This window comes from Melanerpes formicivorus, unplaced genomic scaffold, assembly GCF_026170545.1.
Source record: "Melanerpes formicivorus ecotype bairdi unplaced genomic scaffold, bMelFor1.0.p_v2 SCAF_7, whole genome shotgun sequence".
Lineage (NCBI taxonomy): Eukaryota > Metazoa > Chordata > Aves > Piciformes > Picidae > Melanerpes > Melanerpes formicivorus.
In genome coordinates this window covers 15,654,747-15,671,128 of record NW_027142359.1, presented here as the reverse complement: position 1 = coordinate 15,671,128, position 16,382 = coordinate 15,654,747, and positions in this window count along the sequence as shown.

Genomic DNA, 16,382 nt, shown 5'->3' with positions numbered 1-16,382 from the left:
TGTCACTGGACAATACTGAGAGGAGTCTGGCTCCAGCCTCCTGGCACTTGCCTTTTAGATTCTTAGAAGCATTAATGAGATCCCCACTAAGTCTCCACCAGGCTTCAGATTTCTCACAGTGACTTAAGTTGTGGGAAATACAAATACTATTTTGCATTAGTAAGTTTCTTTTACTAGAAAAATGAAAAAATCTGTGATCATGAATATAAAGATAATGGAAAATGATCTAGAAATAACCTGAACTAGACAGTCTCAAACCTACTTCCGTCCTATAAGCTAATTTAACTCCTCTTAACTCATCTTCCTTCACTGAGGTTATTTCTGCTTAACACAGATGTAAATGAAAGATCAAAAGCCTCATTATGCACATACCCATATTCTTCTGGCCTCACTCCCATTTTTGTCAAAGAAAATACTTCAGCTATCCACAGTGCCTTAAGGATAAGTGGTTTCCATGGTAATTAAGGTTTGGAGGATTTAGTTGAGAATATGCTAACCAAGGACTTTCTGTTACTTTATCACACTAGCTGATTCAAATATCCAAGATTGCAAGTCATTAGCAGAATTTTCGTCACTGCTGTTGGCAGAGCCAATAGGGTGTTCTAAGCTATTTGCAGTTCCAGTTTGCAGTGGTGTTTTTTGTTGGTATGACTGCAAATTGATACACAGCATAATTGTGTGAAGCTCAGTGAGTACTTACATGTGGAAAAAAACCCCATATTATCATCCTCCCTTCCAGCAACAGGAAAGACAACACCTAATATTATTCAAAGCTTTTTCTTCCGAGCACTCACAGGAACAAAATAATGATACATAATAATACAAGAACTTCCCAGGGCAGGGGAAGGACAATAAAAGGTCAGCAGAATTCCATTGTGGAGTTCAGAAAAATAAGATCGCTAACAGATACAATTATAACTTCAGTAGAAGGGTTTTTTTAAAACAGCTAAGGTTGCATTGCCAGAAAACTGTCTTTTGGAAGAAGCTGCTTGGTTAAAAACCAAACCAACAAAAGAAAATACAAACAAAATGCAACTGAAAACAAAGCTCAAATCACCACCAACAAAACCAGAGAAAACACCAACAACTTTGATTTTTATGAACCATAAAGTAAGATCTGCAGTAGAGAGCAATGAATGAAGACACATTTTTCATGTCAGTGCTTTCAGAAGATCCCTTTAAGTAAATTACCACAAACCCAGCTGCAGAAGTGGAAGCATCATTTTGAATTGTCTCAATAGTGCACTGAGCACTGGGGGGGGGGGGGGGGGGAGGGGTTTAATTTTATGTTATTTTAAACAACTGAAAAATATTTTGTTAATAAATTGAGAGGGACAAAAATTCACCCAGGGAAATAAAATTAACTTAGAAAATATTTGTTGAAGGAGATGAGAAGAGGGTAAGGTGCATGTGGATACAAGAATTTTTTAGAAGAGAACTGCTAGTTTGGTTTTCTTTTTTTAATATTTAAAACTAAACATTTTGCTATTTTCCTGTTTTGCTTTTTCTTAGTTTCCTTACCTGAAGGCAGAGACAACATACTACTTGTGTTCAATATTCATTACACTGAAACTGCAGTGCTCCAAACCAAACAAGGCATTGTCTATGTTGGAAGAGAGACATGCCTTACAGGCTTCTTTCTTTCTTCCTACACAATACTGAAAAAATAAAGAGTGGTTGTATATGTTTTTTAAATGGATTCATTTAACTGTAGGTATATTGCCGTGTTAATATGTCAAAGCAATTCCCCTTGGAGTCTGTGTGCCAGAATTCTTTGTGGTTGTTGCTAAAACAGATATCCAGCAATTGACAATAGTAATTTGAAGATCACAAGATCCACAAGTGGTTTCTGTAAAGAAGTGTCTCAGTTTTAGGATTCTTGGTGGGTTAGTAGAGTAGATGACAAGGGAGAAGTGACTGATTTTCCTCTGGAACAAAATCCCCCAAGTCATACAGTTGGAAACAAAATTGATGTGGATCTAAAACTGGTGAGGAGAGAGGAAATACAAGGAACATGAGGTCACAACAAAACATGAGTAAGAAGTGAGGTGGCTTAAGATTCCCTCAAGGGCTGTCTTTGCTGAAGTCCACATTTATGGGACTCAAAACCTTCTGCAGGACCCCTAGGCCCTCTGAGCTTTCTGTTGGTGGTGACAAGTATGTATAAACTGTTGAAGTTAGTGCTGTGTACTGGTAGTCAAGCTAAATCAGAGAGGCGTATACATTTAAAAAGCATAAGGCAATGCAGATCAGAAATATGAGTTGGGGCCTTGCAGTATGGTTACATGATGTTGCAGCAGGCATCCTTTGTTCAGCTGCCCAGTAGGGCTGTCAGAAGCAGACTGCTGAAATAAGACAAGTGCACTCTTCTTGTTCTTGCATTCAGAGCTAGTTCTCCCATCCCTTCATGGCACTGAGTGGACAATGAAGTTGTACCCCGAAGGTCCAGGGTTTATTATGCCTGTTAGTATCTCACCCTTGAGGTTGCAGAGCAGTTAGTACATCACTGGTCATGCCTGAGCCTCACCAGGACCCTCAAAACAGACATTCTTCACATTCTTGAAGCCTCTCTGGTAGGCATTCTCAGGGACTGTTTAACAGCACTGACTGTGTAGAAAAGTTGATGATAGTAACTTTCCTTAACTCGTAGTTCAAAAGTTACTTACATTTGATACAGAAGACAGGAGTCTCAGCCTCTTGAGATTGAGAGTTTCATCTTTGCTTTCAATGGAACACTGAAACTAGAGGCCTACAGTTTCTTCAGAGGTGAGAGCTGTCTTCATTCTTCCAACTGAAGCTATTCTTGCATGCAGAATAAGATACCAAAAATGCTGAAGCAAATAGCTACTGGCTGGGGCACACTGTCCCTGAAAGGAAGGACTATGGGATTCCTGTCCAGGTCTTGGTATTCTCCCTATAGTTAAACAGCAAAGCAGAAACAAGCTGTAGAGAATGGACTGGTTCAGTCTCTAGGTGTGTGCCCTCATCACTGGGCTAAAGTGTGTGGTTCCTTTTACACGGCTGACCTGATGCTCTATTGGGCATTTTGCACACTGATTGTGAACTCACCAGTGTGGAATACTCAGAGTGATGGGAGATGCTTGCTGTGGTGGTGGGGATCTGTGTTTGAGCTGACATTTGAACATGGGCCCACCACAATATTCTATCATATGAAAGATGGACATCTCTAGTGTCACTTTTTAAGAGAAAGCCTGCATTGTATTTTGTAGAGAGCTTAGGCCTGTGATGCTTGCCACGTGTTACTGTACCAAGCCATCTGGGATCTCTGCTGTAGAAAAGCTTCTTGTTCATCCAGCCAGGCGTAAGCACAAAATCAATGCTAAACTGCTTAGCTCTTTCCAGACTGTTCCCAGAGCTGTTTCTTTAAGGGAACATTTTGTATGGGAGTGAAGTAAAGTTACAAGGTGCCTATGCAGGAATTCTGTGAGTATTTTTCAAGATCATATTTTGGGGCTTACAGGCTTGCATTCCTTAGTGTATCTTGTTTACATTCTTTAATTTCCACATTTTCAGTCACCTAGGGCAATCTCTTTAATGGAAAAAAATAGGGATCGTGCTCAGTAAGTTGAGTATTACTTAACATTTCAGGATGAACATATGTGCTCCCAATGCCTCTCCTCATCCCATAACCCCACAGAACAAAATACTTTCATATCCTTTTCTGAGTTACTCCTATTACAGTATCTCAGCTGTGTACAAACATTAAGGTACTTATTAGAAATAAGGTATTATGGCCATTATACAGACAGAATAATTAAATAAGTTTGTCAAAACAAATTTTATCAATCATATCTGTGAATATAGAATGCTCAGTGTAAAACCTCCAAAGCTGGATATTTTGAGAATATTTAGCACCATATGTTCAAACTGCAAGTATGTTCAGTTAGGTTCACAATTAACTTCACTATGCTCAGGATCATTCTAGTTACCAGATTCCATTCTGTTGCCTCCTCTAGGTCATTAATAAGGACATTAGGTGTTTTGGGCCTTGTATGGATCCCTGAGGAGTACCCCTAGTTACTAGCCACCTTTTTAGTGGACCTTGCACTGCTGATCAACACCCCATGTACTCCACAGGCCAGCTGATTATCCATCCACTTTGTGATACATTTTTCCACTCCATATTTCACCAATGTGACTGTAAGGGTACTGTGGGAGACCATGCTGAAGGCCTTCCTAAAGTCAAGGTAAACAGCATGCACTGCTTTTCCTCTGCTGAGCCAGTCTTTCTATCAAGGGTTTGCCCTTGGTAGAGCCACAGTATACACTCAGCCACCTTTATGTCTCTCAGTTGACTGGAAATGTCTTCCAGGAGTATTTGTTCCATGATGATCCAGGGAATGGAGGTGAGGCTGAGAGACGTGTAGTTCCCTGACTCTTCCATCCTGCTCTTCTTTAAGTTGAAGCAATTCAACTTAGTGTAACTCTCTTGCTGTACTGTGTGAAGAGCATTGACCACTGATGCATGGAAATGGTCTAACGTCTCAGAACATGTATGTCTCTGCATGTGAGAAAAAATCTGAGAGAGCAAAACTTAAATAGTCTAAGGAAAGATTAAACAAAGCAGAGCATTTTAAAAAGAAGGCTATTTTTTTTTCTGTGTTCTTGCAAAACAACTTTACAGATGTCTTACTCAAAATTACAGAAATTCCACAGTCTGCTACATGTGGATATCCAGTTTTAAACCCCATTAGAGTTAAAAAAACATTTGCTTTAGAGCTACTGTACATATGGATGTCAACACACTCTTTAACATGTAGTTATAACTGACATTACAATAATTCCTTTCCAAAGGACCTATCAGAATGGCTTAGCTGGCCATTATCTTAATGTGGGCTGATGAGCCTGATGAATACTGGGTGTCACTACAAGTCTGTCAGCACTTCTGGCTAGTTAGTAGCTTACTAGATAATACATTAATTGTATGTTAAAAAAAAAAAAAAGAGTAGATTAAATGTACTAGATAATACATTAATTGCATGGGGGGAAAAGAAAGGTATGCTGGAGGTTCAAGTGCCTAAGGCAGAAAAGATAAATTCTGTGAACAAGAAAATTATCACTTGATAGACTGGATAGACTTTTTCAGCAGTTTATCCAATAGGTACCCATGGCAAAGTACTGAAGAAACATCTACTATTTCCAACCTGGTATTTTGCTGAATTCATTTTGCTGCTTCTGGAGATCACTGTCCTTCTGTAAAGAATTGTCTTTTGAAAGGCAGTATTTCACCAGCTTTGTGGGTCTGGAGAAATCTTGTGCTTCTTGGGATGTGTGTGGACCTCCTCGTAGGAAGTAATGCTAGTACCTTTCTGCTGGTGGCAATTACCCATAGCTTGGGCTACCTTAATAAAACATTCCTTCACATAATGAAAAGGAGTTTATCCATCATTAGAGTGTGGCTTATTTCTATCCAGGTATTTTTCTGAATATGCTGCCTTGTGTTTTCATTTTATTTGTTGACTCCTTGTTACCTTATATTAAGACATATTTATCACAGTATCACCAAGGTTGGAAGAGACCTCAAAGATCATCAAGTCCAACCTGTCGCCACAGACCTCATGACTATACCATGGCACCAAGTGCAGTGGAACAATTTCTTTGAAATACGTAGAATTTGGTGTGGCAAATGATTTTCCTTCTTTTTCTGCTTGCAGGTTGTCTATAGATATCTTAAGCATTTTCTCCTTGTTCAAAATTACTGCAATGTAATTTGTAGGTATTAGTATAAAAATAAGGTAACTATTCTGTAACGGAGTAAACTAGGTTAAACTAGATTCGAAGGGGGAAGGGGCTGAAACCAGTCCCCCCAGGCAGGAGTCTGGGCGGGGATAAGCTAGAGCCAGAGGTGAAACCAGCAGCCCAGCTGAAGTGCATGTATGCTAATGCATGAAGTATGGGCAACAAACAAGAGGAGCTGGAAGCCTTGCTGCAGCAGGAAAGTTATGATGTAGTTGCCATCAGAGACGTGGTGGGATGACTCACATGACTGGAGCGCTGCAATTGATGGCTGCAGGCTCTTCAGGAGAGACAGGCAAGGAAGAAGGGGTGGAGGGGTGGCCCTGTACATCAGGAAGGCACTAGATGCCATTGAGCTGGAGATCAGGGACCATCAGGTTGAGTGCCTGTGGGTGAGAACTAGAGGGAAGGCCAAAAGGGCTGACATCCTGGTTGGAGTCTGTTATAGACCACCCAACCAGGATGAAGATATTGATGAGTCATTCTATAGGCAGCTTAAGGCTGTCTCAAGATCGCCTGACCTTGTTCTCATGGGTGACTTCAACCTGCCTGATATCTGCTGGGATCTTAACATAGCAGAGAGAAGGCAGTCTAGGAGGTTCTTAGAATGCATGGAGGACAGCTTCTTATCCCAGGTGCTGCGTGAGCCTACCGGGGGTAAGGCTATGCTTGACCTCCTCTTTACCAATAGGGAAGGGCTGGTGGGTGATGTAGTGGTCACAGGGTGTTTAGGGGCCAGTGACCATGAGATAATTGAATTTTCGGTTTTTGGTCAAGCCAAGAGGGGTAGCAAGAAGACCTCCACTCTGGACTTCCGGAGGGTGGACTTCAGGCTACTCAAGGAACTAATTCAGAGGGTTCCTTGGGATAAAGCCCTTAAAAACAAAGGGGTCCAGGAGAGCTGGACCTACTTCAAGGAAGAACTGTTGAAGGCTCAGGGACAGGCTGTGCCAATGTGCCGGAAGATGAGCCGCCGGGGCAGATGGCCAGCCTGGATGGGTAATGAACTTCTAATAGAACTAAGGGAAAAGAAGAGGGTGTATCATCTTTGGAAGAAAGGTGAGGCAACCCATGAAAAGTTTAAGGATGTTGCTAGGTCTTGTAGGAAGAAAATTAGGGAGGCAAAAGCACATTTGGAGCTTAGACTGGCCTCTGCTGTGAAGGACAACAAAAAGTCCTTCTATAAATACATTAATAGCAAGAGGAAGGGTAAGGACAACCTCCACTCCTTGGTGGATGAGGAAAAGGCAGAGTTACTTAACACCTTCTTTGCCTCAATTTTTACTAGCAGGACAGAACATCTTCCTGACAGCTGGCCTGCAGAGCTGGCAGAAGGAGCCAGGGAGCAGCATAGTTTTCCTCTGTTCCAGAATTGGGTAGTTGGCGATCTGCTCAGCCACTTGGATCCCCACAAGTCCATGGGACCAGATGGGATCCATGCTAGGGTGCTGAGAGAGCTGGCAGATGAGCTGGCCAAGCCACTCTCCATCATTTTTCAGCAGTCCTGGCTCACTGGAGAGGTCCCAGAGCACTGGAAGCTGGCCAATGTGGTCCCCATCCACAAGAAGGGCTGGTTGGATGAGCCAGGGAATTATAGGCCTGTCAGCCTGACCTCAGTGCCAGGCAAGATTATGGAACAGGTCATCTTGAGTGCAATCACACAACACTTAGAGGATGGCTGAGGGATCAGGCCCAGCCAGCAGGAAGGGTAGGTCCTGCCTGACCAACCTGATCTCCTTCTATGATCAGGTGACCCGCCTGGTGGATGTGGGGAGGCCTGTTGATGTAGTCTACCTGGACTTCAGCAAGGCCTTTGACACTGTCCCCCACAGCAAACTCCTGGCCAAGCTGTCAGCCTATGGCTTGGATGGGAGCACACTGTGATGGGTTAGGAACTGGCTGGATGGCCGAGTCCAGAGAGTGGTGGTGAATGGTGCCGCATCCAGCTGGCGGCCAGTTACTAGTGGAGTCCCCCAGGGATCAGTGCTCTGTGCTCTTTAACATCTTTATTGATGATCTGGATGAGGGCATTGAGTCCATCATCAGTAAATTTGTGGACGACACCAAGCTGGGGGCAGGAGTTGATCTGCTGGAGGGTAGAGAGGCTCTGCAGGGGGACCTCGACAGGCTGGACAGATGGGCAGAGTCCAGCGGCATGAGATTGAACACATCCAAGTGCTGGGTTCTGCACGTTGGCCACAACAACCCCATGCAGTGCTACAGGCTGGGGTCAGAGTGGCTGGAGAGCACCCAGGCAGAGAGGAACCTGAGGGTACTGATTGATGGTAGGCTGAACATGAGCCTGCAGTGTGCCCAGGCAGCCAGGAGGGCCAATGGCATCCTGGCCTGCATCAACAACAGTGTGGCCAGCAGGAGCAGGGAGGTCATTCTGCCCCTGTACACTGCACTGGTTAGGCCACACCTCGAGTACTGTGTCCAGTTCTGGGCCCCTCAGTTTAGGAAGGATGTTGACTTGCTGGAACGAGTCCAGAGAAGGGCAACGAAGTTGGTGAGGGGCTTGGAACACAAGCCCTGTGAGGAGAGACTGAGGGAGCTGGGGTTGCTTAGCCTGGAGAAGAGGAGACTCAGGGGTGACGTTATTGCTCTCTACAATTACCTGAAGGGGGGTTGTAGACAGGTGGAGGTTGGTCTCTTCTGCCAGGCAGCCAGTAGCAGAACAAGAGGACACAGTCTCAGGCTGTGCCAGGGGAGGTTCAGGATGGAGGTCAGGAGGAAGTTTTACACAGAGAGAGTGATTGCCCATTGGAATGGACTGCCCAGGGAGGTGGTGGAGTCGCCATCGCTGGAGGTGTTCAGGAGGAGACTTGACAGGGTGCTTGGTTGCATGGTTTAGTTGGTTGGGTGGTGTTGGATAGGTTGGACACGATGATCTTGAAGGCCTCTTCCAACCTGGTCTATTCTATTCTATTCTATTCTATTCTATTCTATTCTATTCTATTCTATTCTATTCTATTCTATTCTATTCTATTCTGTTCTGTTCTATTCTGTTCTATTCTATTCTACCTCAAGTGAAGTCGATGTTCACCTTGCAGATCACTCTTAACCCTATGGTAACAGCACACATATTATTAACACTTATTCAAGGTTTATTGCTTAAATATTCTATTTTAATACATTTCAGTGTCTGGCTATATTCCTCTTTAGCTCTTAGTAGATACTTTACATTTTAAACTGGGAAAAAATTAGGACCTTTTTTTGCTTGGCATTATTAATAAGTCATTAGGATTTATAAATGGCTAGTATCCCACCAGAATCTGTGGTAAGATGAGCTAACCTGAGTGATGCACATTTTAATATAGCTAAGTGCAGGCTAGTATTTGTAGGAAAGAAAAATGTCCATCACTTACCTGAAGGACTGCAGTACAAAAAGTGGTACAGAAAAGCAATTAAGAGCACACAAAAATGCTATCCTGGTGGATAAATGTGAGAAGCACACTGTAGCACTCGGGATTTCATTGGTGGAGCATACTGCCATGTCTTGGCCAGGTACCTAGACAAAAATTGAGAAACTGGTTAAGCAGAGCTGGGATCTAGAAACCCTTCTTACAGAAGGGCCATAAAAAGCTTAATCTCATTACCTATCTATGAATCACACATAAGGGCTATCTCACCTGGCATTACATAAATAAGGAGAATAATTGTATTAACAAAAATCTTCATCTTAAGAGACAAATCTTTTAAAAAATATAGTGTTTGAAAACTGAGCTAAGAGACATTTTTTAATTAAAACCAAACCAAAACTAAACAAAGTAAAATTGTTAGATTAACTAAGCCTGAGCATGGGAGGGGTGGGGGGATGGATGGGAGTGGGGTGTGTGGAACTGGATGCATAGGCCTGTGCAGTATTCCCTGCCACCTGAAATCTTTAAATCAAGAAGGTGAATTTTTTTCCAAAGAAAGTGTTCCAGCTCCACCTGAGATTGTATAGACATCATTGATCTAATTGTCACCTCTACTGTGCAAAAGGTCAGATTGGAGGATCATGGTGCTTTCTTATGGCATCTGTGATGCTATGAAACATCAAAATGGAGCAAGAAAAAAAGAAAACTCTAAAATTATTTCAAAGTATCTGCCATAATAACCAGATAGTATGTGGTTAGAGAGCAATTAATGGGTTATATTACAGGGTTTTTCTTCTGTTTGTATTGCTGAGCTTTGATAAACACTCACTAGAATTGCAGAATCTCTTTTATTTAAGGCTACCCAGCACCTTTGCCCTGATAAGAATGTGTTTCCTTTCTTTATTGGTCTATCAGATCTTTTAAGACTGGTATTTCCATGATGGGTGTTCACCTCAGGATAACCTTCTGGAACCCTTAATTCTGTATTTGGTAGTGATCATAACCAATATCAAAAAACAAAGTGAACCAAGCTAGTAAACCCAAATGCTAATGCAAGAAGTTGTTTCAAAGTATTAGACAGATTGGAGGGATAATTTGGATATCTACCAGGACATTTCCTTCCCTTCTATATTATAAACTCTCAGTGTCAGAACTTTTTTCTTACATGTTGATAAAATATGAACATGCTTTTGGTTGTTTATGAATGCTAATCACAAAATAACCAAGGTAATGAACACTGCAAGACACTTAGCTGGCAACATGTAATAACCTCAGTGTCAGATAAACTCTTTTTTTCCAGTATGCATATGTAGCTCTTATTAATGAAACTCAAGCTGCACCTAATTACTAGTAACAGAAAATCACGGGCGTTTACCTCCCACATACAGAGCCACACCTTGCCCTCCAGGAAATCCAGAAAGCTTCCCAAGAACTGCCCCTAGCTCTGCCCTAGATTTCAGCCTCTTCTGTAACATTTTACAGTAGAAGCTTATCAAAGCAAAGCTTGTCTGGTGTGCAGGGTTTGACTGAATGAAGAAAAGAAGCTCATAATGAAACCTGATCTTAAGCTAGATCTTTTATTACTGTAGGGATCTTTTATTACCATAGCTCCTTTGCTTGGTCTGCACAGTTCAGCAAGTTTGGTGCTCTGTGTAACAGACTGATGCTGAGGACTCCCTTTTCCCTGCATTAGGAGAGAGATGATAGAATCAAAAGGATTGTTTCAAGTAAGAGTTACCATACAAGATTATGAAGAAGATTTAGCTAAGGTAGTATTTTCCTTTGTCTGTATTTCCAATTTGATCATATCTTCTTCCTGCTCGGGAAAATATTTTCTTTCCTAAATTTGTATGGGATTATTGCTGAAAGAGGTGGTATGACATGGTTATCTCTGGCAGGAGAGAGCTGGGTAAAGGTTCAAGCCCCCCCCCCTTTTTTTTTTTTTAATTTCACCAGGAGAGTTTCAAGTGCATTTGAAAAGAAATGGCAGCATTCATACTGATACTGGGATTGTATCCATCAGCTGAGAATGCATCTGGTCATGGCCTCTGCAATTCAACTCCAAATGTACAGTAGTAATGCCAGTATGGGATTCAGGAGACTTGTCATGTCCTCAGCTTCCTTCTTCAAAAATGCTTCCTGGTAGCTTCTGATAAGCCTTTTTGTGCCTTATTCTTCTAAAACATGAGTGTGAAAGCCTTATATGGATTAATAAGCATAGCAGATATTCCAGAAAGAGGAACAAGGACTGAGCAAATGTCACAGGGAGTCCTCTCCTGGGAAGCAGTCACTGAAGAGGAGTTGGAGACTACTAGACCACAATCACTGCTTCTCTGACATGGTGACTAGATTAGGGAATCTAACTCTTGATCGGCCAAGAAAGTAAATATTGAGAAAGAATAAAGAGGTTTACACTGTCTCTCTATCTGTCACTGATGTAAGGAAGATTGGAATGTTGTACATGGTGTTTGTGTTCTAAATTCAAAAAGAAGGAAGAAAAGTTAGAGGGATTTCACAGAATACACATGACACATGATTAACAGATTGGGATGCTGTCTTAATGAGGGGCTCAAGGAGTTCTACCTATTAAACTTATCAAAGAGGAAGTCAATGGGGGCCTTTTGTGTACCTTTCCATGTATTAAATATCCATTTAAAAATACATGACTTAGCTCTGGCAAACAAAGATCCACAACCTGCAATCTTAATTTGTAGCTGCTCATAATTAGCCATTGAGAGTTACCCATAATTAGGCATTTACCAAGAATTATGGAAACTTTTGTGTTGATATTTGTATCAGGATGAGACGTTTCCTCCTAAAATGATATAATCTATTTCAGAAAGGAGTTAGGTTAAGGAAACGTGCTCTCCATTATGCAGGAAGTCAGACTAGAAGATCACACAGGTCATGTCAGGATATCTAATCTGTTAATTAGATAGTTTATATTAATTCAATGTAATTAGTTCTATGATTGTTAATAAACAGTATTTTTAATGTTTCATGTTTGCCTGCAGCTTCACCTTATCTCAATTATTTCTTACTGTATGGTGGTGGTGGGTGTTGTCCTACCAGCACTTCCACCTTCATCCCTAAGGTTTACATCATTAGCTTGTTATGCAACATTCAGGATTGATACTATTGATATGATTCCAGCCACAGAAACACTGACAGATGGAGGGATTGTGTTGCTGGAGATCCTAACAAAACTGCTTTAGGTCCTGCACACAAGTTATTTATCAAGACCAAGTTCTACCATAGTTCTCTAACTTAACTGGAATACACTGCTCAGATGGTCAGGTGGTAGTAGTCTCTTTGCAGATCTCTGTTGAAGATTTTTAGCATATAAATCTAGGTTTGTGTACAGTTTTCCAGGCTTTTATCCATGCTGAGGCTGATATTTAAAATGTTCTCACTTGTTCATTCAACTGCATTTTGCTTGGTAGTCCTGGGAACAGACTGTCACCCTGACAAGGATGAGCCATATTCACTGCCCATGCTGTTGTTTCTCTGAGCACCCCTTCATCTTTCCACAGAGCACAAACTGTCCTGAACAACATGTCAAGAGGAACAGGTCCATGTTTTTGAGGATACAATTATTTGCTTTCCTTTTGGCTCAAGGTCTCACATCCCTTTATGCCTCTTAGCATAAGTGAAATAATTTTGTTGTTTAAGGTGAAATGTCAGTTCAGTACCCTCGCCTACTGGCTGTATTTCTAGGTATTATTCTGCCTTAGGAAGAGGGAGGCATTCCACAGCTCTCTCCAGTTCAAACCTCATTGAAAAGTGTTGTCCTCTTCATGTTTGCATTCATAGATTGTTTCCATTTTTCTCATTAAAAAAAAAAAAAAAAAGCTACAGGAGATAACCCCTTCAGTCTTGTCTCACGTTTTGGTGCTAGTTAATTGCCTGTTAGCTTCCTGAACCATCTGGCCTTTAAATCTTAATGTTTCCAAGAATTTTGATCAGTCAGTGCATAATGCTACCAATGCCACTGGATGTCCCAGTGTATTCTCAAACAAGCTTCCACCTACTGTGATTTGGAAAAGACATTGCATATGCAGTAGTACTAAGCAGAGGATTGTGTGGCAGAAACCAAACTCTATACTTAGACTGAAAAGCATTTCAACAGGTTTTGAGAAAATCTTTGTAAAGACTTAGCATGAGGCCAAGATAATCTTGTGATTAACAACATATTATACTCAGAAAAAACAGCTTAGGAAAAGAACTTGCTATGTTATATTGGAAGGGAACCCAAGGAAGGAGGGAAATTAACAGTTTCAGTCTGTTAGTAGCAAATACTCTTTATGCCCTCACTTAGGGGCACACATCTTACTTGTACTACTACTACAGATCCCAAACCAGTGTGAGAACCATAATTCTTCAGGAGGCTAAACATAAAAAACTCCTATGACAGAATTAGGTTCAGGGACAGAGGTGGCTAATAAGCAATAAGTAAGAGCAGAAGACTACACTTAATAAAAAGCATTAAACCCAAGCAAACTCCATACCCATTATTTGCGAAAGCTGTAGGTTTCATACACGGTTGTAAAGGATAGCTATACACAGGCCAAATCACAGTTACACAGGAAAATGTAGTTCAAGGATTCCTCACTTTTAAATGCTTGACAGTATTAGAGCTCTTCAGGTTTAAGTTTCTCATTACAGTGCCTTCGTACATCCATACACGAAGCTTTACTGGAATCCTTTTCAGTAGCAGATAGCAAACTGTATAAGCAATGAAACAAATGGCATGTTTTTTGTTGTTGTTGCTGTTTTGTTTGTTTGGGGTGGGGTTTTTTGGGGGGGAGGGGGTTTGGTTGGTTGGTTGGTTGTTTAAGAACAAAACCATGAGTTCTAATTGAAAATACTGGCAAGAAGTGTCTATGTGTGGAAATACTTTACAGGCATGTGTATTTGAATATAGTAGGTGCAGCTTCCACGGCTATTGAGAATTTGCCAGTTGCATCATTTTCAGTTGTAATTATGAGAGATTACTCTCAGAAAAGCTGACTTTCCTTTTTGAAGCCCAGTCATGAGAAGATAGTAGGAAACCAGGACTCACCCTCAGTATTTCTATTTATCCTCTAACAATTTAATAGTGGCAACATAATAGCTTTGCTAGAGAGCTTTTGAAAACTGGTCTCTCAAGCTTAGAAAATCTGTGTGAAGAAAGCAATAGTTATCATTCGAACTTGACGCCAGACTAATTACTACTTCAAACACAAGAACAACACAGGATCAACAGGATTTTTTTTTCCTAATCTCTGGTACACTGCAGTAGCCACACCTACATCCTCTTAGAGGAAACATATTTCTCTGCTCCTGAATACTTTGCATAAATATGCTTTAATTTGTTCAGTGCATCCATAAATTTGTCCAGAGTTTATCTCTTTAAGTTTTTTATTCTGTTGATCTTACTGTTAAGCTCCATGCAACACTACATTTAAATTACGTTCCTTACTTCGAATGCGGTCAGCCCTTGCAATTTCCCTTGCTGTGGGAAGACACTGACATCATCCCTATGGCATACGTGGTAAGGGCCATGAAGCTGCGCTGTGCCTTTACCACTTTGGTTTAACCAATCTGATCAAATTGGTTGTACTCAGTAGCATTACGTTTAAGTTTCACATGACCCCACAAAGCAGTAGTCTCATGTACCCAGAGATGATCCTGGGTGCCATTAGAGATTCATTTCTTATCTGCAATACTGTCTTTCACCATTATTGCACTATCTGTCTAGCTGACAGTCACTTTAGTTGGGGCTACCAAGTTGAGCACACAAACTGAAATCACTTTATTGTATGATTTTCAAAGCAGCCAAACCACATGTCTCATTCCTTGTTAGACTGATTGTATACCTGCTATCTGTTAAAAGTGAGGGCACTGGAACCCAAGGAATTTAGCATTCAAGAAATGCTGCATTATATTAGGAAAAAATATATTGAAACAGTAAGTACTCTGTTCAGGATCCTGAGCAATAGTCTTTTTCTGAAAACAAACAAACAAATCCACAACTGTGTACTTTCACATACAATGTAAGTTTGATTTTCAAGAAGCAAAGGTTTTGAAATACTTTTTAATTTTCCAGTAGAGGCACAGGCTTCCTTAAGAAATCTAATATATGCAAAATACGTTTTGTAGTCATATGTGTGATTATCTTAAAGGTTGTCCATAGACCACTCTGTACCTAGGTACTGAAAACCATTGCTATATAGTACACAGACATACAGCATATAGTGAATATATTTCTTCTAAAGGGGCTTTTCTGAAGGTGGTTGTCATTTTTCTCTCAAGGTGACCTACAATGGACTAATGGTGCAGATTTCATATGAAATGTAATTTGGAATTAGGGAAGAGCCCTTAGGTAGGGTATACAGCCCCAGGGAACACCTTCCTGAAACACTTACCATTATTTGGAATTTGGTTTATATGAAAGGGTCTGTCGTCAGGCTTATTTTGGTGACCAAAATGAAGGACAGAGGAGGACTTTTCCTTAAAAAGGCTAAAATTAGGACTATGAGGAGCTCCATGTTTGTGGGGCTGATTAACTCACCCATAAAGAGCATAACAATCTCTCCAGGTTGTACATTCTGCAGATTATCATACAGTGACTTGATACTATGTCCTGTTGCACAGTCCCAGGAATGGAAGAGGCACAAGGAGTCATCCACAGGAAAGAGGGACACTAAATCTGCTGTTAGCAGATGAATGGCACCTCTGTTCTTTTAATTTTTGCTTTGCTGTATGGTGCCAGTACCAAAGCAAGATCAGCAGAGATGTTTGGGAATTAACTCCCTCATTGCAGCTTTCTGATACTGGTTTTCACAGCATCTGCAGGCAGAGTGCACCCAGGATGTGTTCTTAGTCCACAAGGGAGATCTTGAATCAATCCACATCACTTATATTCCACAGTGCTAACAACGCAAGGTGGGACTGAGGAAATACAACTTTCAGTCTTCATTCTGCCAGACACAGGCTTTGAAAAAATATCTTAAGTTATTAAAGTATGTTAAAAAAATATAGCCCTAAAGGTGGGGATATCACTTCTTCCTGATTTGGGCACTGAAAGTAAAGCCATAAATACCAAGAGATACAGTGTTCACCAAGAGGAGGTTCATCTTTGCACAGCTCCTGCATGGTCCTATCTCAGAGAGGTTCTTCTGTCCAGTAAACTGTCCACACTCAGGGCCTCTGACGTCCTCACAGCCAGAGCTAAGAACAAGGCTCTGGTCAAGCCAAGGCTGTCCCGCTGGAAATATTTCC